Here is a 23073-nt window from a genome sequence, read left to right on the forward strand (position 1 = left end):
CCACCGGCTTGTTTCCCATCCCTGCACAGTAAGCTCTGCTGCCCAGCAACCTTTCCCTTCTCCGCACAGTCCTCTCTGCTGCCCACCAACATGCGCCGGCATCAACTTGCGCATGCGTGCGCATGCCCAGGTTGCCTAGGGCGCCTGCCCATTGTGGCCTGGCTCTGATGACAGTTAAAGACAAAGGTGGTGGCAGACAGAGAGATTAGTCGCCCAGCGACAAATCTTCACTACTTCGGGCGACTATCTCCCAGAAATGCCTTCCCTCCAGCAAGTATAAAAATCGCTGGCTGGATGGTTTATGAATCATTCGGGTTTCCAAAGTCGCCTGAAGATTTCTCGTGAGGCGACTTTGGGTGACTTCGGAAATACAAAGCAATTCTTATGCCATCCCGCTTGCGATTCGTTTTCTTGCCGGTGAGAAGGAATTTGGGCGAATCTTCCCTACTTCGCCCGTAGTAGTGAAGATTTGTCGCTGGGCGACTAATTTCCCCGTCTGCCACCCCCCGAAAGGACCTAATGGTGGCTAAGGCAGCATCACAAACTCTAAAACATTGTTGATGTTGGGAGGTATCTTTGAGCAATTCCTATACTATAATCTGTGTGTTCCTCCCATTGAGATTCATCCACGAAAATGCAATTAAAAGTAAATTGCATTGGGTTTTTTTTGTTTCATTTGACAAGGAAATATAGTTAGGGATGGGGGAAAGTGTACAAAGGTCACTTTGTTAGTGTAGTGATGGTTTTGATGATGGTCTTCTATTTAATCACAGTCGTTTTTTTTTGATTAGGTCGAGTTTATTGACAAGAAAAAGAAGCATTTAACAGCGTGCAGTTGGCAATGTTACAACATCCAGTAAACAGTGCAAACAACAGTATCTAGACTTACTGAATAAGTAGAGATCATATATTAATGGCTACAATTACAGCTTTAAATTGAGGTACAACAAATAGAGGTACAGTTCAAGTACATTCAGAATTTATATTTTATTGCATTATACAGTAGGTCCCATTGGGTGGGTCCAACAGGGGGAGTGTGCATGGTTACTCAATTGTTATCTGATGTTATCAGATGGCGAGACTTACAGTTACAGTCCATGGTGACCAGAAACAGTACCTTTAGTTTTATATGATCATTGGATCTAATTTGTGTGGTTGATCCTTGGTAATATCTTTTTCTTTTCTTTTAGAACTGGGGCTGCCACAGAAGTCAATAGTTTTGGCTACATTGAAGAGGTGGTCCAATGCATAAGGAGAGATGGCCCATCTCATTTCAACGCATACATTCACCCGTGTTGTTCTTGGTCTGTACCTGGTGCTACTTTCATTACTATCCACTGGGCAAGAGCACATTTTGGATTCAACAGGGGGTATTAAAGGGGTTGTTCACCTTTAAGTCAGCTTTTTGTAGATTACAGAATTTATCAACCTCACAATAAGTCTTTATGTATTATTCTTTATAGTTTTTTTTAATTTTTTTGCCTTCTTTTCTGACTCTTTCCTGCTTTTAAAAGTTGGTCACTGACCCCAGAAGCCAAAACTTCTATTGCTCTGTGGCGGCAATTTTATTGTTATATTTCATTACTTAGCATTTTATTCAGGCCACTACTGTACACATTCCAGCCTCATTACCCACAGGCAACTGTGCAGGCAGCTTTTGTTTTGTAACAGCCAAGGGGTGACCACTTGTCTTACATGGAGGAACATTCAGTTGTATATTCAGGTATGGGATCCGTTATCTGGAAACCCGTTATCCAGAAAGCTCCGGATTATGGAAAGGTTCCTATAGACTCTATTCAAATTCAATCAAATAATCCAAATTTATCATTTATAATATATTTCCATTTTATCCAAATAATTCAGATTTCTAAAAATTATTTTCTTTTTCCTCTGTAATAATAAACATTATTGGAAGCAAAACCAGCCTATTGGGTTAATTAATGTCTACATGATTTTCTAGTAGACTTAACGTATGAAGATCTAAATTGTGGCTGAACAGATTAAAATGGAATATAGGGGAGTGCAGGGCAAAACCACCCATGTATAAGAGCCCTAAAACTGACGAGTGAGAGATATTTAAACCAGCTATCAAGGTTCAACTGAAGGTGGTGGAGAGGACCCAGGTGTTTGATGGTGGCCCTGGAAAGGGGAGAGCTTGTCTATTCAATAATAGTGGATGACTAAGAAATAAATCAGTCATGTAGGTAAGGGTAACTAGTCAGTCTAGTCAAACATTCAATCAACTGCTCAAGCACTGCTCGAAGGGTTAAAGGCCAAATCCTTGTTTTCTGACAGTGCACCTGAGAATGCAAATTCCAGGTAGAGTTAAAGAAGGTGCATCATTTAGCAATGAATTAGCAATATAAACAATCTGCCTTAATCACTCATCACTGGGAGAATGTCACGTTTGGCTCTTCTCCCTCCAATACCCCTTCAGGCCTCAGCCCGTCCTGCCGTCTGCTCGGTAGCTTATCCAAACACCATGGTTCCTTTTAGAATTATCAGCTCTTTATCTGATCCACTGTGAGGGAAGCATCTGGGGGGGAAGAGGGTACAGATGAACTTTAAGGTAGAACGGTTTGATAAATCTATTAAGGCATCAAGTTCACCAGCAGTTCAGTCAATTCACTTTTTGGCAAGCACAGACTCACGTACCTGCCCTGCTGTGTCTAAACATTTGCACTGGCTCCTTCCAAGTCTTTTCATTAACTAAACGAATGGGGGTCGCCACTAGAAATCCTGCTTCCCCAACTGTTTTGGAAAAGAGCGCAATGTTATGGTTATTTTTCACTGGTACCAGTTTCTCGTTTCCAATTACTTTTTCAATTAAATTCACATTAGGGAAGTAAGGCGGTTCCGCTGTAATATCCATTTGATTGTAAATTCTGCTGTAATACAAATGATCTCTTCCTGATACAACTGTTTGGAAAGCAACTAAACATTTGGAATGTAAAGGAATAGATACAGTATTCATTTGAAATGCTATATTTGTAAAAGTATTAATATATTATAAAATGGAAGTTAAATGTGGAGGGTTTTTTTTAAGTTGGCAAAAGCTGCCATTAGCAAAAGGGGTTTCTTTATTTCACATGTAAGTATAGTGACATTTGTAGTTTATATGCTGAACTGTAGCGGACAGATTGATAGGGCCCTTGAGTATGGGAGCCCAGTGTTAACAGATCTTTGAAATAATGTTCTCCTTTAATTGGGATTCAGCCAGATGAACTCTAACATGTTATTGTAACATAGTATTACACAAGTGCAATGTCTAAAAAAGTGCAAGGGGTGCTTGGGAAGCTAGGGGAAGATTTAGGCTAGTGCCAGATGATTATTGATCTTGGCCTGCATTTCTTCTCCCGCTGCTCCTCCTCTGCCTGCACCCGGAAGCATTGTCTCTGCTTAGCTGTAGGCAGAGGTGGCGGATTTCTGCACCGAAACGCAAGATTTTGCATTTCACACAGAAATCTGCCCTACCTTCAGAAGAAAATGGGAGCAGCAGGACAGTGGATTCTCCACCTGTTGTTTGTATCATCTGGCCACCCTAGCCTTAGGGAGCACAACTAAGAGAAAGCTACCCTGGTAAAATATAAACATGGGTTTATATTTTGGGTGGACAACTTTCATATCTACCTTTCACTATCTCACATTCTATACATACAGTTTTAATTGCTGACCTCTTACCACTAGGATCCACTTAGCTCTGGCACCCATGATTGCTCTGTCACACAAAAATTAATTTAAACTGTTATCTTGCCATATCAGCTATCCCATACGTACAGTTTCTTGCTACTGCAGGTGTTTCTGTACGAAAGTGCAGACTGCTGCTATAGGCACTGTACACTATATATATGGGCAGCCTGAGTTTCTAAGTTTGATTTCAGCCTGGGCAATACCTGCAAAGAATTTGTATGTTATACCTGTGTCAGGAAGGTTATTAGGCTCCTGATAAAACTAACTCTCATGTGTAAAAATGATTTAGAGCCAAGGATGTTTCGGTTCTCCTTGCCACCCTGAGGCTGCCTTTCTGATGCTGCCCACCCTTGCACCCAGCGTATAACATTTTGAGTGCTGGAGCGGGTGTAGGGGGTCCACATCCCTAGTGCAGAGAGCCCCTAAAGTTACCAGTAGCAGCAGAGTCTAAATTCTGATTTAAATATTGAAATTTCAGTCCCTAAAGTTACCAGCAGCAGCTTTTTTGCCCCCCCCCCGGTAACTTGTAGGCTACTGCTGCCTCATGGCAACTCACCTCATAACAGCACCACCCCTTGATAGGGATTTTAGAATGTAAGTTCCTCTGAGCCTGGGACATGTGAATTATGATCAATCTCTGTAAATTTTGTAATGGCACTGTATAAATAACAAATATTATTATCCCTACAATAACTAGATGGTGCTGCACTTTTATAGTCACTGCTACAATAGGGGCAGATTTATCAAAGGTCAAGGTGAATTTTCAAATTAAATAAATTCGATTTTCAAGCTATTTTTGTGTACCTCGACTAGGGAATAGTCCAAATTCGATAAAAAATTAAAAAAATTTGAATATCAAAATTTATCATGTACTGTCTCTTTAAAAATTCGACCATTCGCCATCTAAAACCTGCCGAATAGCTGTTTTAGCCTATGGGGGACCTCCTATTTGGAGTCAATTGGTGGACTCTGAAAAATCGAAGCTTTTTTTGGGGAAAAACTTTGATTCAAATTCCATCGAATGTGCTCTTACTTTGATTCGTACAATTCTAATTCGGCCGACCTAGTAGATCGAAAACTGACCTATTCGGCCTTTGACTTAATTTTGGCTGGTCTTTTTTAATTCGAATTTCGAAGTTTTTCAAATTCTACCCTTGATAAATTTGCCCCTAGGTGTTGCTACACTATTAACCCAATGCCTCTGCAGATGTTGCTGTACTGTTTACAAAGTGCAACTGCAGACATTGCTGTATTATTAACATAGTGCAACTGCAGGTGTTGCTGTACCGACACTGCCCAGGGCTACTCTAGTTGTTGCTACATTATTACCCCAGTGCTACTCCAGGTGTTGCTGCACTATTAGGCCAGTGATAGGGTGAAGACACATTTATCAAAAAGTGAAGTTAGAAGTCAAAGACACTCTCCATTCATTTCTATGGGATTTTTAAAAGAGTATTTATCGATGGGTGAAAGTGCAAGTTCATCCTTTGATAGATACGCCTATCAAAATCCCATAGAAATTAGAATGGAAAGTTAAGAATTTAACTCTAGAGCCTGTGGCGATCTCTAACTTCACTCTTTGATAAATATACCCTATACAGCTACTAGTTGCAGCTACTTGTCACGGCTACAAAAAAGACAATAGTAATAATTGGCTTTACTAAGTCACTACACTACTACAGACGAGTATTTTGGGCTGTGTTTGATTTCAGTCAGTTCAGCCGGCAGAGGAGTGCAAGACCAGACGCAGGCAATTCCTTTCTATGGTGCCATCCTTATGATGACACAAGTAAGCGTCAAATGCAAGTAGATTGCAGCATGATGCGTTCAACCTGCATTTGCTGCTTACCTGCGTCATTGCGAGTACGCCCCATTAAAGAAAAAACGGATGCATCTATGCCTGTGGTTCAACTCTTTTAACCAGAACACAGGGAGCGCAGCCAAAAATGCAAGTGAGTACAAGCCCTTACTAGGGGGTCTTGCTACATTATTAGCCCAGTGCTATTGCAGGTGTTGCTGCCCTATCCTGCACACTGCTACTTTAGGTACTACTGTGCTGCGACAAATGTCAAAAGTGACATTTTTAGTGCATTTGTAGTCTTTTCCAATCTATTCCTACTCTACAAGTACTTCCATTAGGGTAGAACTACACGGACAATTTCCCCGAGATTGTTCTGGATCCGACATGCTGCGCCAAAACAGACAGAAAACAAGGTAAGCAAGGTGTTGCAGCATTCGTCCGACGCGTCTGCCGGATGCAGAGGATGCATTCTGCGTCTGCAACCGACAGTCATGTTGCGTCGGATGAACAATGCAACTTCATCCGACATTTCTATCTCTTACCTTATTTCCGGAGCGTCCTACTTGACACCTGCATTTTGTCAGAGTGCGTCGGATCGGACAGAAACGCACGTTTAGTTCAACCCTTATACAACCCTTGTTTAACCCCCATTATGACAACTATGGTTACAGGATGGTTCTTTTAATGTCTGTCTCTTGCTTTTGCTTCCTATGGTTTTTAACAACGGAGGAGTCTTTATAAAAAGCACTTATGTTGGTATACAGCAAGATGTTCCAGGTAACAGAACAGAGCCCTATCTCCCACATGTACCTGAAGGAATGTTCCCAGCCTACATCTGCATCAGCTCTTTCTGTCATTCATCTTGTTCTGACTTGCACGTCTGCTGATCCAGAAAAGTTGTTTTCATCTACCACCTATAACTCAACTTCAATCTTTGATCAATGTCTTCTATCAACGATCCATGCACTTCACTGCAGAAATCTTATGCTCAATCTGTTTTCTTCAAACTTTAAGGGGCCAGCAAATTTAAACTAAACCAAGTGAACAATGAAAATGTATTAAGTAAAATTTAGGAAAGGATAAATCAAAGTATCTGTTCCTTGGCATATTTGTGCACAATTGTAAATGTGTTGCTTGCTCCACTGCAAACGGATGTATTGTATTGACCATTATAGTTGTAAAGATTATTGTTCTTCAGCAGGAGGAAGATTTGATATATATGTTCTTTACTGGAATCAGTGACACAATTTTCAGACCTGAAGACATTTTTGTTGTATTATGATAAAATATATCTTGGATGAGCCATAATGTTTATTTTTGCTTTGATTTCTCTATTTACATCACAAAGTTGTGATTGCTGCTAATGTTGGAGAGCCATGTGTGTTTAAAGAAAGGGAGGCTTCTGTGGAAATAAACACAGGGGTTACTAAGACAGCCTACATTTTATTTCCACCCTTCTCCCTAAGCAACAGCACAGCAACAAAACAGAGCAGGTGAGTCAGTGGGTATCTGTAGTGCAGACATCCCTCCCTCCCAATCATCTGTAAAAGTCTTTAAAAGCAGGAGGGAATGTTCTTCACACAAACAAGCAGTGAAGAAAAGCTAATGGGCTAGGGAAAACACTAGAAAGTTTCAGATGATGTTGAGACAAAAGGCAAGGCAGATTCATGCATTAGTCATTTAGTAGGCAAGGTACATACGCAAAACTAAATCACAACACATGTTCTCACCCATAAAACTAAAAAAAAAACCCTGGTGGTCAGCCCCATGTAAAACTAAAAAAAAACAATGGTGGTGAGCCCCCTCCCCCAAGTTAAAAAAACATTGGTGGTCAGGGCGCACCATAAAAGTACAGAAAGTTAAAGAACAATTGGTGGGCAGCCCCCCCCAGTTAAAAAAAACATTGGTGGCCAGCTCCCCCATGTTAAAAAATCACAGGTGGCTAGCTCCCCCAAGTAAAAAAACATTGGTGGCCAGCCCCGAAGTTAAAAAAAAAAACATTGGTGACCAGGGTCCGCCATTAAAGTTAAAAAAACACTGGTGGTCAGGGATTTTTATAAAAAAAACTATTGGTGTTCAGTGTAAACTTACATTTAAAATGTGGCAGGTAGTCTTCTTGCTTCTAGGTGACAGTGGCTTCTTCATTCTCCTCTGCGGCATTGGCTCCCAGTTGGTGGCTTCCACTTCAACTTTCATTCGGCTTTGGCTCCCATTTGGCTTGCCAGGCCCACTTTACTATAAATGGAGAGGCCTACCAGGCATTTGCCTAATCAGATAGATTGCCAGTCTGGGTCTTGATGGTCCTGGGGGGAAGGGGGTTTAAGCATGAAATATAGAAATTAAAGCTTATGTATTGTCATCCATTTTGCTCAAACCTGCGTCTCAATCACATAAATAAAAAAAAACCTATATGTAAGTGCCCTAAAGGTGCCCTACATGGACCAGCCAGGCACAGTATAACAAATCGTTGGTCACCTTTGTAGTGTTCTGTCCAAACCAGCCATGTGAATGATCTGAACAAAAAGAGGTGTCAAGCTGAGGCTACTCTTTGCCACCTTTTGGCCAATTTTTCAGGACTGAGCACAGAATTATTGTCTGATAATCCTAGCTATATGCCTAGATGTACTGACAGTATGGGCAAAATAGGCCTGCCCAAATGTGGATCTTGTATGGCCAACTTTAGTCATCCCTATCTAATGTGGCAAGCTCTGCTGATAGAATACAGTAGGTATAGTATGTAACAAGAGAGTACTACAGAGTTAAGTCTGGCTGCTTAGGGTGGTCAAGGGGTGATGTGCTGGTGATATACCAGCCAGCATCCATACTTAAAGGTGAACTGTGTTATTGTTGTGCTGCACTCGCCAATGTAGTGAGTACAGCAATTCTTAAGGGGCTCCACTAAAAAAATGTGAATAGGCCTAAGGTAAAGGAGTGTTGCTCTATCGCTTTAATATAACTCTTGCACAGCAAATGAAACATTAAAGGGGACTGATAGATTCAAGCTATTCTTTACATACATATCTGCGTCTTTCTGTTTACATTTGCACCTACATACCAGACTGGCAGAGTTACAGTATGTGAATCTGGTGCGATAGTGAGTTGATACTCACTCACACTTACTCAACAGTAACGTAACTACTCACCATGGGGCCCAGCCGGGCGCCCCCCCCAAAAGCAATTTTCACAATGGATTCACTCATACGAGAACTGGGTGTGGGCCCTGGTGCAGTCGCAGTTCCTCCACTGATGTGATACTCGGTGGATGTGAGTTCTCTCAATAACTGTCATCACATATGAGATGCATATATATGTACAAGGCCTATAGGTGGCCAAATACGGGCCAATATAAGCAGCTGACAGACCAAGGTTTAAAACTCCAGTTGGAGTTCATTGATGCATTCCTTGATTCGATCACCAGTATTTTCAGCGTTGTGATTTGATCATTGGGCCCTAAAGTCCACAATCGAATCAGCCCAATATCTCCTACCTTAAGACAGTCTATCAAGGATAGATCTCTCATTTAGCGGTCTCTGCATGTATGGCAACTTTAGCCTTATTCACACTGGTGTTTTTTTTACAGTACTTGCTATGGAAAGTAGCAATCGTTTTTATTACTCCCTCATTCGCACTTTCAACACAGACTGATATAGCTGGGGGGGAGGGGGGAGGTACATCAGGTCCATAAATCACAGATACTGAAACAGGGTTTATGCTAGTATAGCTTGAGGGACAGAAGAAGAGCTATCCAAATACAGAATAAACAAAAACTCATTACTTTTGGAGTGTATTATTTTAAAAAAAAATCTAGAGTGTATCTAGAAACACTTATATAGACAAATAAAATTAATAAAGTGAAAAAACACAATACTAATATTAGTAAGGCTAAAGAATTGGCATGGATTGCACTTAGTAATGCTTAGGGGCAGATTCACTAACTTCGAGTGAAGGATTCGAATGAAAAAAATTCGAATTTCGAAGTATTTTTTGGGTACTTCGACCATCGAATTGGTTAAATTCGTTCGAATTCGAACGAAATCGAACGAATCGAAGTAAAAATCGTTCGACTATTCGACCATTCGATAGTCGAAGTACTTTCCCTTTAAAAAAAACTTCGACCCCCTACTTCGGCAGATAAAACCTACCGAAGTCAATGTTAGCCTATGGGGAAGGTCCCCATAGGTTTGCTAACCTTTTTTTGATCGAAGGATTTTCCTTCGATCGTTGGATTAAAATCGTTCGAATCGTTCGAAAAATCCTTCGACCGATCGATCGCAGGATTAGCGCTAAATCCTTCGACTTCGATATTCGAAGTCGAAGGATTTCAATTCGAGGGTCGAATTTCGAAGTATTTTTAACTTCGAAATTCTACCCTTAATGAATCTGCCCCTTAGTGTAGTAAGACTAGGCTATTGAGAATGACCACACTATTGGATGTTGTGATATATGCTGTAGACACATTGCTTGCACTAGATGCACATGATGTGTTTTGATGTGCAAGTGATGGAATTCCCCATCTCTGATCTCATTCTTAAGGAATGATTAGCTTCCAATTAGATCAAAAGTGCAACTGTTTGTAGTGAGTAGGACTAAATAACAGTTCCTTAACCGTTGTCTGTTCCCAGTTCATTCGTGCACATTAACCAGCAGTCATCCCCAACCAGTGGATGTTGCTCCCAGTGGCCTCAAATCAGGTGCTTATTTTTGAATTACAGATTTGGAGGCAAGTATTGGTAAAATACATAAAATACAGTTGTACCGCCAAGTCATTTCATTTGAAGCAGCGTAGGTGGTTCTTCACAGTGAAGGCAGTGATGTTGGGTAATGCACTGCCGGATGATGTTGTGATGGCCGATTCTGTTAACGCCTCCAAGTCTTGGATGATTTATTGGACAAGCATAACATCCAAGGCTATTGTGATACTAAAATCTTTAGTTAGTGTATGAGTATATAATCATACACTATGGGGCTGATTCACTAAGGGTCGAATATCGAGGGTTAATTATCACAATATGTGATAATCCTGTGATTGATCAGGTCCAAAGAGGTATAGTGGGCCCTGTGGGAAGCAGCTGTGGTATTTATGCATAAGAAATGTCTCATTCCCAGGCCCAGTTACGTCACTGTTAATTTCTTACGTCACTGCTAATTACAGTGTCGGCCTCCAGGCATAAAGGGACTTTTCATGGAGAGGCTTGAACTTAGTGGGCCTTCTCAGTTACATAAATTACACTATTTTTCTCAATAAGAAGAAAGCATTTTATATTCTGATTTTATTCTGAAATTATTGACACTGCACCCAGGCAACTTAAACCATTTTTTCGAGAGTGCTGGCTACCTCGTGGACTATATATATATATATATATATATTCTGGCGAGCAGGTCCTTGATATTAAGTTCTGATGGGCTCATGGTGTCCCAGTCCAATGCTGGCCAATGACATGAGATCCCTCAACTCACCATTGACAAAAGGCTGGCCTGGTCCAAAGTCTTTGGTTTTCCAGAAAGAAAGAAGGAGAAGGAACTGCCTGTTCCTCATTATAACGCTCTGCTAAACTGGCAAGTACTGAATGTTTTACTTAGAATCTAATCTCCTTTAATAGATAAACTTTACAGCTCTCCAGCATGCTGCAACTAGCTCCATTTATTTATTTTTCAGCACTTCTTTTTCCGCTGGCTCCCCTTAATTAAAATGACACCTCACCCGGCAGCCGTGGATATTAATTATTCAGCTCCATGCAAGAGTCCCAGGCCCGCACGTAGGCACTGACAGAGAGTGGATGTCAAGGCACGCCCCTGTACTGGGGATGCTCACCTTGCCAAAATCCTAAAGGTAAACTGAAATTCATGAAAGAAAAGTGGAAAAAATGGCCTAATCATCCTGTTAATCTGCTTGTTTGTCTTCGTTGTTTGGCAGGGAAATTTCACCGTTGACCAAAAAAATCTCCTCATAAATTTTTAAGTAATTTCTAAACTGTGCCGTGCCACCTGTGTCAAACGCACAAAACTCTGTATCCCACAGATGGGGAGTATTTATGATTAAAATGTATTTAATTTCCAGGTTAGGCAGGGTCGTTTTGGAGGTCCTTGCCTCCTTGAGACAGCCTATCTGATGCCGCCCCCCTTGGTTCCAGAGCATTCCATTTTGAGCGCAGGAGTGGGTGGGCCACATTGCTAATGCGGAGAGCAGAATTGCACTCTTTCCACTAGCAGAGCCAAAATTGCAATTCAAATATTGGAATTTTGTCTCTTAAAGTTACCAGGAGCAGCTGCTGTTCTTTTAGTTTGGCTATGTGAGCCTGAACAAGCAGAATAATATAAAGATACCTGTACCACGTACAGAATCTGCTATGCGTATCTGTGCGGCTATTTGGTTGAATATCTGGCAAGATCAGCAACAACTGACAGGATGGGAGAAAGAAAGTGGAGTGTATTGGTAAGCAAGTGTAGCTACAGGAGCAATTGTGGGGCCACATTGTTTATATTACACCTACACTGTCAAGCCCATGGGCCTTCCGTGGTTGTACAGCAATACCCAATAAGGCTTTTGCCACAGCATGCATAGCATATACATAGTAACATAGTAAGTAAGGTTGAAAAATGACACATGACCATCAAGTTCAACCTTTTTTTAACCTGCCTAACTGCTAGTTGATCCAGAGAAAGGCAAAAAAAAAACTCATCATGCATGTAGCATGAGTAAAGAAGATCAGTAGTGAGTGGGTATCTGTACCTCCTAGAAGCAACTTTTTTTAACCCTAAAAATGTTGAAAACTCCCTTCTGATGAAGAGTTACATCGCTAAGCATTGAAAATTAGTAGGATGATTTTCACAGGCATTTGCCAATCCTAAATATATGGATGTAGTGCAAATCTTTAAATAAATGCAGCCAATACGTTTACTCCATTCTCACACACTGGACCAGATTCAGTTGCAAAAGTAAACCAGAAGCAAAATTCAAATTTGTGTAATGGGTTGAAATTGAAAAAAAAATTTAAAAACCAACATTGAAAAAACCCTTTAAATTTGCCATAGAGAGCTCCCATTAATTTTTACATGAATCACTTTAGGGGTATAGTTATCAAGGAGTGAAGTTAGAGATCTCCACAGTCCATACGGGATTCTATGGTATTTTTAAAGGCTTATTTATCAAATGGTGAACTTTCACTATCCCCCTTTGATAAATATGCTTTTAAAATCCCATAGAAATGAATGGAGAGTGGTGGAATTTCACTCTGCGGACTGTGGAGATCTGTAACTTCACTCTTTGATAAATATACCCCTAAGGGTGGTGGCAGATGGGGAGATTAGTCGCCCAGCGACAAATCTTCTCTACTGCGGGCACTAATCTCCCTGAAATTCTTTCCAGCCGGCAAGAATATGAATCGCCGACGAGATAACATACAAATCGCTACGGATTTCAGAAGTCATCCTGAGTTGCCTCGCTGAACGACTGAACTCCCCATCTGCCGCCACCCTTAGATGCCAAAGTGTTACATTCAAATTTTAGATTTTTTAGATTTTTCATTCAAATGTTAATTATTCATCCCACTGGAGTCTGTTTACAAACAAATTTGTTGATTAAGAGCGATATTAGTTTATCTTCATGCAACTGTATCTCATCCACTGTAGTTTATGAAGATTTGCAGATATAGCTGGAAAAGTGTAAGCATTATATTGTTGCTTTGGTATGAGAGAAGCTGCTTGACACAAACACAGAATGAGAGTTTGCCAGAGCTGTGTCAAACTTTTTGTGCCGTGATTGCCAGGACCAAGCCATTCCCAAAACTCTGAAAGAACAAGGACTGAGATTATTGCAGAACACAAAAACAATAGACTGGGGCCTATAAATTCAGCGTGGGCCACCTACTCCCGGTAGTGAATCTGTAGGCATGACTGATACCGACTGCTACCCACAAAAGCACCAAATGTTAGCAGCTAAATGCTAAACTGTATTTCTAATCTCTTTAATACTAATCGGTACTGAAAAATGTAGGGGCCCAATAGAGTAATCAAACATAATGTTCTTATCATTTAGGCACAGCTGAATGATATTTGATAAACTCAATACTAATTGCTACTGCTGAATGTGGGCAGCTGAGTGTCCTTCAAACGCAGCTGAGCAGAGAATTGAGCATAAACACAGAACCAATTTAAGGATTAGCATCTGTACCACAGTGTGCTGGCTGCATGCTCCCATCTCCCAGCCTGGCATAACGAGTAGCCCTCTCTGGTCTGCATTCCACTTATAATAATATGTAATTTTTAAGGAGGAGGAATGGGGGAACTTCTTGAGAAGATGGAGAGACCGTGGGAAACAAAGGTCCTCTCCATACACTGCAACATTCAAATAAAAAAGTCAGAGCGTCTGTAAGATAAATCTGCGGTTTGTGTACCTGCAGAAACATGTTACAGGATGTGTAACTTCTCTTAGTAAGCTAGAACCTGGGATAACTACAACATAGTGCCTGCTATATTCCTCATAGCCTATTATCCCTATCCATTTCATGGCAAAATACACCCAATGCACCAAACATCAAGAATATCTCAGATACTGATGGTAGAGTCCTGCACCAGGTCAGGTACCTGTGGAATAACTGCAAAGTGGTCAGAATTCGGAGAGAAAATCCTGATGTCCTGACTGTGCCGGTTCCCAGCTGAGGTAGTCGTATAGGCTGAGGAAGGCTATAAAGGATAAAAAAAACGGGCTCAACTGTGTATCACTTCACCTCACCCCAAATTACTGATGTCACTGTTTAAAGAGACGTTCAGCCAAACATGGGCTGGCTATGGGAGGGCACTTGTTTTAGAGGGGGTTGGGTAGGGAGAATCAATGGGCCAAAGCAGGTCTGCAGGTCAGGGCCAGGTACAGGTCTGCAACAATAGGCCCTTGCTGTACTTAATAGTGGCAACAATTGTTCAGCATCAACCTAGATGGCCACACATAAAGTAGGGTACACAAAGAATCATAGTGGTTGTCACGGTGGCCAGTCTTGATCCAGATGGAAGCTGGATTCTCTGTGGATCTACCCATTTGTTGGCAGCTTTGGAAAACAGTTTAGGGGTTATTTACCTAACGGAATGCAATGTACAAAGTGAAAAAATGCTGCAAACAGGACAGCGCTTTGTACATTGTGTTCTGCTTTTTAGAAACTGGATTCAGTGTCAGACTGGGCGTGTCTAGGCCTACCTGGGCTGCCACATCAGCTGCATGCACACACCAACTCTGGGCCCTGACCCCCCCTCAGCCAACTTCAGGGCCCCCCCCTCTCCAGCCGCCCACGACCCTCCTATATCTGCCTTCCCCCCCACCCCCACTGGTGTGTACTTGCTTTTATTTTATCGGTTGGGGAGAGATCAGCGTGTGCAGAGTGCCAGGCAAGTGGAAGCAGATGTGAGCCAGCAGGGCCCTTGAGGGCCGCAGGTCCACTAGGATTTTTTCCAGTGTCCCGCCGGCCCAGATTTATCAAGGGTCGAATTGAAAATTTAATGGTCAAAACTGTCGAATTCAACTAGGGTGTTATTGAAATTTTATTCAAGTTTTTTTAAAAAAAAATTAAATTTGAATTTGGAGATTTATCATACTCTGGACCAACTAAAACCTGCCGAATTGCTGTTTATGTCAATGGGAGACATCCAGGGGTCAATTTGGAGCTGTTTGCATCCTTCCTGACATTTGGTTGAACTTGATGGACGTGTGTCTTTTTTCAACTTAACTTACTATGTTACTATGACCAAATTTCCAGTTCATCTTATTCGAATTTGATATCTGTTCAGGGCTTGTTCATATATTGATTAGGGATAGCAAAAATGTTTGTAGACTTTATATAATATTAGCATGTAGCTTATACATGGTATTTTAATTAATGGGCCAAGGGAGCATTTGCCTAGGGCTAAGCATCAGACATTTAGCCCATGTGTAATAAAATGCACTAAATTTGCCCAAGTACAGTAACCCCTAGCATGTTTGTAAATGCGTCCTGCTGTTGCTATAGGTGATAAGAGCTGTAGTAAATTTTGCTCATTATATTTCAGAACATCAAAAAAAAGGGGTAGTGCGCTTCGGGCGACTTCGGAAAATGAATCGCTCCGAGTGCCATCCAACTAGCGATACACATTTTAGCCGATGGGAAGACAGTTCGTGGAGATTGGTCGCCCGAAGAAGAGGAGATTTGTTGTTGGGCTCTGTCACAATGCTCTGTAAGGCTACAAATTTATTGTTATTGCTACTTTGTTTTATTACTCATCTTTCTATTCAGGCCTCTCCTATTCATATTCCAGTCTCTTATTCAAATCAGTACATGGTTGCTAGGGTAATATGGACCTTAGAAACCAGATTGCTGAAACTGCAAACGGGAGAGCTGCAGAATAAAAAGGTTATGTAATTTAAAAACAACAAATAAAAAAAAATGTAAACCAACTGCAAATAGTCTCAGAATATCACTGCACATCTTATTAAAAGTTAATTTAAAGCTGAACAACCCTTTAAACTATTGAACAAAGTCATTATCTCTGGTGAACAATCTGGAAACAACTAAACTTAAACCCTTTCACTGCCAGGAAACTGGCCACTGGTGGACTTTTATTGCCAGACAGTTTGTGAACATTTTTCGCTCTTTCACTTTAGGGACCTTTCCTGCAAGGGACTTAAGGTTTACCCAGGAAAACGATATGTCGTTTTTGTTCAGGACAACCTAAACTTTCTAGAATTTTGGTGTAATTCCACTTCTGTCATAAGTTATAGGTTTCTAACTGTCAAAAAATGGCATAAAAATCATATTTTCTATAATATAAACAAATATAATTTATTTTATGCATGAAAATACAACTGATTGTGGAAAGGCCCATGTCTCTGGAACATGCCAATACCAAATATGTATTGTATTATGGAGATTTTCTGATTTGTATAGGTCAAAAACCCCCAGCAGTACACTACCACATTTCCAAAGAGCTTCTCTGGAAACCTGCATACTTCTGATTTCAAGGTAAAAGAAACTCCAGTAGGTTTACCATTAAAAAAATAAATGTACATTTTTGGGAAGAAGAGATTCTGAAAATCTAAAATACGTAAGTATGTTTTTCTAGTCCAAACTACACAGCCGCAATGCTTGGTGGTGTCCTTTGGCGCAGAGCATTGTGCAGAAGGAAGCGCGTGAGCGGCGATGGGGGAAAAGGAAGTCACGAGAGCAGCATACATGCTATCCGATCAAGTCTGCTGCTTGGAGGTCAGACCTGCGATGATCCCATCACAGAACTAACATGGCAGCTCCCCAGCCTTTACCCAGTGGGCTGTCGTACCTCCCAACTCTCTGCAGAGGCGGCAGAAGCCGCAGATGCAAAGAGAAATGCTCTTCTGAACATACATAGTACACAGATTGAGCCCTTGCCTGCTGTGTAGGTGCTAGGCAGCTAAAGGGTTAATCGACTAGAGAACAAAGAAGTGGAGAAGGCAAATGCTACTGGCAAGGAAACCGAGAGAGCAAAAATCACTAGAAAAGCAGCATTAGGGATGGCTATTATACAACCTTGATCACATAAATGACCAGTTATCCCACTATTATACCGTGCTATGTAGTCAAGCTCTAGGAGCATTGCCAGACTGCTCCATAAAGCTAATTCACCCCACTTTGAGAAGAGCTTCAAGTCAATTCAAGTGGATTTTATTGTCATTTCAGCCATATACAGTAAATAAAGTACAGATCCTTAATGGGTGGTTTAAGCAAAGTTTATGTTACAGAATCTCCCATTCCTTGCAATTTTGCAATTGGTCTATTTATTTTTTTATAGGTTTTGAATTATTTGTCTTCCTTGTCTGCATCTTTCCAGCTTTTAAGTGGGGGTCTCTAACCCCCGAGGCCAAAAAAAAGTTTACTTTGTGAGCTTACAATTTTATTATCATCGTCGTTTTTTATTACCGAAAATGTCTTTCAATTCAGGCCCACTCCTATTCATAGCCAGTGAGCCATAGCCAGGTAAACAAGATCCAAGCAACCAGCTGCTGAAATTGCAAACAGGAGAGCAACTGAACAAAAAAATTAATAACAGGATAAACAAAAAAATTAAAACCAACTGAAAGAGAATGTCTCAGTATGTCTTAGTATGTCATACTAAAAGTAAAGCTGGCCATAGACGCAAAGATCCGATCGTTCGAATTCTTGAACAATCGGACTTCCCAATCTCCCAACCTGCCACTAACTTTCAGTTTAAATAAAGTACAAAAGAACAGATCAGCCGATGTTTTGCCCCTGACAGCAATCGTAAGAAAGTTTATGTCCGACCAAAGCTAGTGACAGTCTCCCACTGAAAATCGTCCGATTGGCAATACACGCAGAGATATTATCGGCAGCCGACAGAAATACTTTAACCTGTCCGATCGACCAAATGACAGATCTCCGTGGGATGAAAAATGCCGGGACTCTCCACACACGGTCCGAAAATCTTACGAATCGAGGATTCGTACGATGGGATCTTTGCGTCTATGGCCAGCTTAAGTTTATAGGTCAACAACCCCTTTAGGGAGGAAATGACAATTTAAGAAATTTCCAATGTTTTAAAGAATACGTCAAGGCCCCGGGTCCTTTTTGATTACGCTATGAATACTATAAAATATACTCACAAGTGCTTCTTCCACAACTGACTAAACTTTTTAACACATGAAAAGGTACACCTATATCAACCGTTAATCTTTTATTTATCCCTACTCCATAAGAAAGGAAAGGCCCATGACATTACTCAATACAGACTTCTAAGGCTCCGGCAAAAGGTCTAGCGCCAATCATTCCCTGAATTAATAAAAGCTGATCAAGTGGGTTTCATACATGGTCACCAGGCTGGCAACAATAACAAGCAGACGGCAGATCTCATTGAAATTTTGGAAAGGTCAGGGAAACCTGGGGTAGTTCTTAGTTTAGACTCTAAGAAGGCATTTGACCTCCTTGATTGGTCGTTTCACAAAGCTCTAGTGCAGAAAGCAAATAGAACCCTGTACTTGATTCCTGGTCCATGGAAAGTGTAAAGTACTGGGCTCCCTTGAGTCACATAACATTACATTATGAGTTTATTATGCTTATTTATTTATAAGTGCGTATGGAGCCACTGGTGCTTGTGTACTTGGCACCTCAAAGTATATGCTGCAATACTTAATAGCTACATTTTCCGCAGCATATTTTGCCAGAACCAGAACTAAGCCTTCACACAATGACCAGGTGATTAAGTCATCTCTGAGAGATGATTTGTAAGACATTAATTTACTGGCAAACCCAGTAAGCTTATATAACTTTGTAACTAGTGGTGCTGTTTATCTGGGTTTAACTGGGGCCCAGGTGCAATATCCCTATCTGGGATATGCTCTTAAGTACCAGCCTAATTATTTAACTGAATCTAATGGACCAGTGGGGTGGGCTTGAGAGCATGGAGGGTGAATTTCGAGAAAGTATGGTGTGGGCTCAAGAGCATGGCGTGGACCTGAGAGCATTGGGGGGGGTAGGTTTCGAGAGCTTGGGGGGGGGTTGAGAGTGTAGGGTGGCTCTTGCTATAGATGAAGCAGAAGAAGAGGCTCTTGCTACAGAAGAAAATGAAGAGGAAGTCCCTGCTGTGGGGGTTGAGTGTGTAGCCATGATCCAGGGAGTAAAACCAAATGTCGTCTGGAGTCCAGAAGGAATTGTTTCCCTTCAGTGCAGATTGATCAAGCACTGAGGGATTTTTCACCTTTCTCTGGATTCTCTGGCTGTTAGAAATGCCCAATCCACAAATAGCTATTAATATAGATAAATCCTGTCCACATAGTCCCCAGTGCTCCAAATAATATTCTGTATACTTCATAGTACATCTGTAACTTCAAAAAAGTATCACAGAAGCCAATGGGATGCTCCAAATGTGTCAACCATCCCTCCCAAAATATAGCCCAGCACCCACACACTTCCCTCCATATGTATCACAGGACAACCACAGTGCGCCCCATAGGCATCACAGAACAGCCCTGGAGCTACTGATACCTCAGGACCAGGCAGAGACTCCAGGATTCCTACAGTGACCTGCGTCAATTTCCACAGCAGAGCTGTGTCTAAGGGATAGGATGCTTGTGTCACACTGCAGAATATTAATTATACCAACCAGACATGAATACAAATACAAGGGCAGTTGTGCAAATCTTGTTGTATTGGTGCAATTGTGACATCTTCCCCGGTGATTGCAATTACTTTGTAATTATTAATCATTAGAATAAACTTCTGCTGTAATTTCTGTTTGTGCTGCATCTGAAATGTAATAACAACAGAAATCAAGGACCTGACTGAGATGCACTGTAGATCTTATGTTTCTGGGTTACACTGAGACCTATGCATCCCTAACGGAAAGGCGCGGCCTATTCCGTCTTGATCCTGCGGGAAGCCCATGAGGCTACCATAAGGGGGAATATTGGTTCTTTTATTGCAGCACAACGGAAATCATACATATCCAAACAATTGAGATTAGGGAGCTAGAACAGCAGTACGGCACTGTAAGAACTTACCCTGGTGGTCTAGCAGGGGTGCAGCGGGGACACCCATGGCAGGAACGACCAATGTGTCCTCCTTTGTGAGCGGCAATTTGCGTTCTGAAAGAAATGATGCGCCGCATACCATAGCAGCAATGCATTGATTTGAATAAATGACTGGAATATGAATAAAATAGGACCAGAATAGAAAGATGAGTAATGTAGCAGTAACAATACATTTGTAGCTTTACAGAGCATTTGTTTCTTAGATGGGGTCAGTGACCTCCATTTGGAAGCTGGCAAGAGTCAGAAGAAGAAGGCAAATCATAAAAAAACTATAGAACATAAATAATGACCATTTAAAAAGTTGCCAAGAATTGTCCATTCTACAACATACAAGTGAACCACCTCTTTAAAGCAGCCCTGGGCTGACATAATTTATTGGCCCCATTATTCATCGTACTACAATGGTAGCCAAATGAAGAAAACAAACTCTTATTTGGTGACCTTGCCAGACTATCGGATATTTATTTGTATAGCTAGGTTTATAATGGCTTGTAGGGATGACAGAAAGAAATACAGTTCTATTACCACTAGAATAGAATTGATGGTTCTCATCAGGTCCGGACTGAGAATTAAAATAGGCCCTGGCATTTCAGGAACACAGAGGCCCAATCAGCCCACGTAGAGGCCCAAACAGCCCCCACCAGCCCACTAAATACTGACTTTCTATGGGACCTTATAGCAGCCCCTCTGGCATTTGCCAGAACCCACAGATTGCCTGGTTCTCATCTGGAGATCCCTGATCAGTGTGGTCATTTAAAAACAATTAGTTGAGGGACTTGACATGACCTACCACTCTGTATGAATGCAAGCTCTGTGATCTTCTTGTTCTGCCACAAGGCCCTGGATCTTATTGGTAATAATGCAATTCTAGCAAGCAGGGGTATTTCCATTTCATATCAGATTTCTTTGTACCGCATCAGGGTCAAATAAATGTATTGCAATTTATCTGGAAGGTACAGTATGGTTGGCTTTACATTCCAGACTGTTCTGCAGGTATGTACAGATTCTGGGAAATCCAAACAACAGTTTATTTATGAAGATGGGTTATCATTAGCACAATAGAGATTAAGACACAGCAACAAAACAAGGCAAGTACAGAGGAGCCTAAATTTGATAGATGATATTCTCAACTTCCAGTGTAACTGTCATAGTGTAACAGATGTATTTCTGGGAGGATGAGGGTATTTATCAGCTGTACTATCTGTTATTTTTCATGCAATACATACTGAACATGCACTTATGAGACTGTTTGCCGAGGGCAGAATTGAAAGAAAACACGAGTTAAAATACAATGTGCATTTTGTAAGGCACAGCTATACACAGATCTCTTCTTGTATTATCTGCTCCTTCTTTATGCCTTGCTGAATACATACTGTGCCAAAATAATTTCCTTTACATATGCAAACTGCAAGGGTACTCTGAGGAAATTATGACAGGTACGGGATCTGTTATCTGCAAACCCGTTATCCAGAATGCTCCAAATTACAGAAAGGACTTCTCCCATAGACTCCATTCTAATCAAATAATACAAATGTTACCCTTTTTCCCTGTAATAATACAACAGTACCTTGTTCTTGATCCAAACTAAGATATCATTAATTCTTATTGGAAGCAAACCCAGCCTATTAGGTTTATTTAATTCACATTATTTTCCAGGTATAAAGATTATAAATCTATTAATTTAAGGAAATCTATTATTCAGAATACCCCAGATCACAAACATTTTGGATAACAGGTCCCCTACCTGTATTATTTAAAAAAAAAATATTTGTGTAATTTAGGGCATCACCTAGGGACGATTTTGCTGCCTCAGGTAAGGTTCTCAGCTTTCCGTAAGGCAGAGACAGCACATGATAAACTGCACCATTAATCCAATGCAGAAAATCATTGGTTTCTATGATCTAACTTGTGCTAGCTTAGGCTATAGGTTACTGTTCTAGTTCAATTTAGCCCCTTTGTTACTAGTTGATCCCCCTTGTCTTGATATGTTCTGTACTTATCTCCAATGTCTGTGATTTTCCAACCAGACTTGAGGCTAGCTTTAGAAGGTGCTCAAAAAAATATGGGGCAGATTTACTCAAGGGTGAAAATTCACCAGAGACCACTTTGCAGCCATCAGTACACTACGCCGACATCGCAGGCGAAAATTCGCTCAGACAAGGCTAAGTCACTGGAATGTGTAGTTTTGTCGTGGGCACTGAACGCTGGCGACGTTTCGCTAGCGTTACTTTGGCAATGCAAGCAATTGAAAGATGCGCTAGCGTTAATTTCTGCCTACTGCAAATTCGCTAGAGGTCTTGCGCTCAGGTTAATTTGCATACGCCGGGAAATTTAAAGTTGAATGGACGTATATGTTGCAGCAATTACATTACATTACATAAGTCCAGGGAACCTTAATAAAGAAAAATAGAGTTGTTATAATGCCCTACACATGAGCCCACTGTATAGTTAATGTTCCATATGTCAGAAAATGTATGGGGGAACCCGTTTTCCAAAACAATTTTTAAGGACTTATGCAGGCTGTCACTCTGAAAAAAGGAAAAGACGCCAGCGTTTTTTCCACAAAAAAATATGATGTAAGTAAGGATTGAGGAAGTCCTATGCACTCCAGCGCACTTCGCCTAGTCTGAGCTGGCGAAGGCAAGTCTGGCGAAAGGAGTAACGTTCAGTAAAATATGCATTTCATTGAATTTGCAGAGTAACGTCTATTCGCCAGAGTGAATTGTGGCCTGACGATAGAGTGTGAATGACCGCTAGTGTCTATCTCTTTCGCTAGCAAAGTGACGCCTGCACCAATTGTAAACTGGTGATGTCCCTGCGGCAGTAACGCTAGCAAATTGACGCTAGCATTAGCCACGTCACACCTATGTACGTTGGGTGGGACAGGCTACAAGCAAACTCTTGCTTTTGTATGAGAAATTTGGTATATTGGCATGTTGGACCAAAGATATTTGTGTGCGTATTTAACTATGTAAGAAAATATAAATACATGTTAATACTGTTATCGTAATAAGTCAGGAACTTGAAGTGCCGTTGATATTAAAGA

At 41.1% G+C, this 23073-nt stretch overlaps 1 long non-coding RNA gene across 3 annotated transcripts; it reads right to left on the reverse strand.

Annotated features, from left to right (window-relative positions):
* Nucleotides 1–776: 776 nt before the first annotated feature.
* On the reverse strand, nucleotides 777–20180 carry LOC121398868. Of its 3 annotated transcripts, none has more exons than XR_005964560.1 (4): nucleotides 19998–20180; nucleotides 6302–7794; nucleotides 2656–2751; nucleotides 777–2536 (listed from the first exon to the last, which is right to left on the reverse strand). It is a non-coding gene; the product is annotated as an uncharacterized LOC121398868 (long non-coding RNA). The 3 variants fall into 3 exon arrangements; XR_005964561.1 differs by lacking the exon at nucleotides 19998–20180 and having other exon boundaries at nucleotides 6302–6893; nucleotides 7583–9478; XR_005964559.1 differs by lacking the exon at nucleotides 19998–20180 and having other exon boundaries at nucleotides 6302–9478.
* Nucleotides 20181–23073: the final 2893 nt, after the last annotated feature.

The sequence above is a fragment of the Xenopus laevis genome, chromosome 9_10S (assembly GCF_017654675.1).
Source record: "Xenopus laevis strain J_2021 chromosome 9_10S, Xenopus_laevis_v10.1, whole genome shotgun sequence".
Lineage (NCBI taxonomy): Eukaryota > Metazoa > Chordata > Amphibia > Anura > Pipidae > Xenopus > Xenopus laevis.